General features: G+C 58.2%; 1 protein-coding gene across 1 annotated transcript in view; it reads right to left on the bottom strand.

The window, feature by feature from the left end:
* The window catches only part of UBAC1 (UBA domain containing 1), a 59,471-nt gene that overhangs the window by 12,796 nt on the left and 44,612 nt on the right, over positions 1-2,063 (bottom strand). The window lies entirely within an intron of this gene.

The raw sequence follows: 2,063 nt of genomic DNA, 5'->3' as shown, positions 1-2,063 counted from the left end.
CCCCAGCCCCGGCCGACCCCACAGGAAGCTTCCTCATCTCCCTCTTGGCCCGGGGGAGGCTTGAGGAGCAGCAGGAAGAAAGCCTCACACACACTGCACCGCTCGGCCCGCACTGTCAGAGGAACGCGAAGTCCAGTCATCGAGCGCCGAACAGAGAAAGGGCCACGGAGGCCTTGGGGCCGTGATCCATGCCCAGAAAACCTGCCAGGCTCTGCCTCCAGAAACACGGGGTGTGCTCCTTCCCATCCCTCATTGCGCCGCCAGCTGATGGGCATATAGCTCAGAATACAGTCCGTGAAGCACCGTTTTCCAAAACAATCCTCATACCGGTTCCTGAGAAACACTGTACTCGGCAACACGCCTGGAGCACGCCAGGAGCAACACGTATGTGCGTGTGCGAGTCACCCACACGGCGCACGGGGTTTCCCTCGGTCAGAAGCGTGAGCAAACCCAGGCACAGCCACAGAAGGCCCAGAGCCGTGGCCGGGCGGGGAGGCTGACACTTCCAAGCCTGCTTCTCCCAGAGCAGAGGTGGAGCTTCTCCGGCACCTGCCGTAACTCGTCACTTGCAGACACACCTTCCCGTGGCTGAGAAATGCCCCAGCCACACCAGCAGGTGCCACGTGCGGACTGCAGTGCCACGGGCGTTCACCAGGCAGGCACACCCAGCACCTCACAGGGGCCATTTTCCTAAATGAAGCGCCTACGGACCTCTGTCCCTTCCTGAACTCCCAGGCTAGGGGGGCTGGAGCCCCGTCTGTGTAAAACCAAAGAGGAGTGGCAACCATGGGGTTAACTTCTCTCAGATGATGGGAAGGCCCTCCCTAGTAAAGCAGTACAGCCCGCCGGGTGTGGCTCCGCTGGCTGAGTGTGTCCGAGGCACCGAAAGGCCACGGGTTCGATTCCTGGTGAGGGCACCTGCCCAGGTTGTGGTTCAGTCCCCAGTATGGGTGCCTATGGGAGGCAAGTGATCAATGTTCTCTCCCCCTCTCCATTCCTCTCTCTCTAAAATTAATAAAAACATTTTTTAAAAAATAAAGCAATACAGCCCAGGAGAGGGGAGGGAGGAGGAAAGGGGACACCAGCTGAGCACACACCAGGAACCCCTGGGGGAGGAGCCTGAGCTCACACCCACCCACCTCACTGCCCCTCCGGGCAGCACAGCCAGCACCTAGTTTCCAGGGTGACATTCAAGTGCTCAGCTGGAGGAGTCCCTTGGCTGCCTCAGGCCTCAGGCCTCTGAAGGATTGCCCGAAGGCCCTTCTTTGGCTGACACCCCCCTGGGTCAGATCCCCCTCCCTGCCCACCCCCTCCCGGCACCAGAGCCTGCAGACTGGACTGACATCTCAATCTAAAGTAGGACAATGCCCCCCAAACCCCAAACGATACATCTCAATACTGGCTGGAACACTAAACCTCAGACACAGAATAACTAGCATCATACTGAACGGGCTGCCTAATGAACCCCAAGTGCTCCTGAAACTCAGCACCCTCGCTTCCTGTCCCCTTCTTAAAGTAACGCTACAATAGTTACCTAAATCTACCCTCAGGGAGTGAAAATAAACGCCACGTGGGTTTACCCAGACTCCTCCCCACCCGGCCCCTCGCGGACAGCTGGCCTATCTCCATGTTTTCCTTGAATCCACACGTTTGCTTGGGGCCCGCTGAGAGCCTGGCCCTGGACGTGTGGCTGCAAACCCACCCTGGGACCAGGGACACCCCTCCTCTCCCTCCTGCTGGCCTGTGGTTTGCTCGAGGGTGAAGCCACACGGGGCAGCATGGTGACTGCGGAGGGAGGGCAGGGGAACGGGGGACAGAGGGATACGTGGTGATGGGAAAATAAAAATGAAACACACACACCGACGGGGTCAGCAGAAAACCAAGAAAGTGGCCAAAACGTCCCTGCCCCTCAAGCACGAGCCCCCTCCTCCCGGCCGAGACTGGGGTAGGGGGTCAGCGGGGGCCGGAGGTCCTGGTAGAATGTGTGGTCATATCCTAAAAACAAACAAACAAATAAACTCACTTAAAATACCTGGTTGTGTTGTCTTTTTGGTAATTGTTCA

This window comes from Myotis davidii, unplaced genomic scaffold (genome assembly GCF_000327345.1).
Source record: "Myotis davidii unplaced genomic scaffold, ASM32734v1 scaffold609, whole genome shotgun sequence".
NCBI classification, from domain to species: domain Eukaryota; kingdom Metazoa; phylum Chordata; class Mammalia; order Chiroptera; family Vespertilionidae; genus Myotis; species Myotis davidii.
The sequence above is the reverse complement of the archived record's forward strand: the minus strand, read 5'-3'. Positions and strand labels throughout refer to the sequence as shown.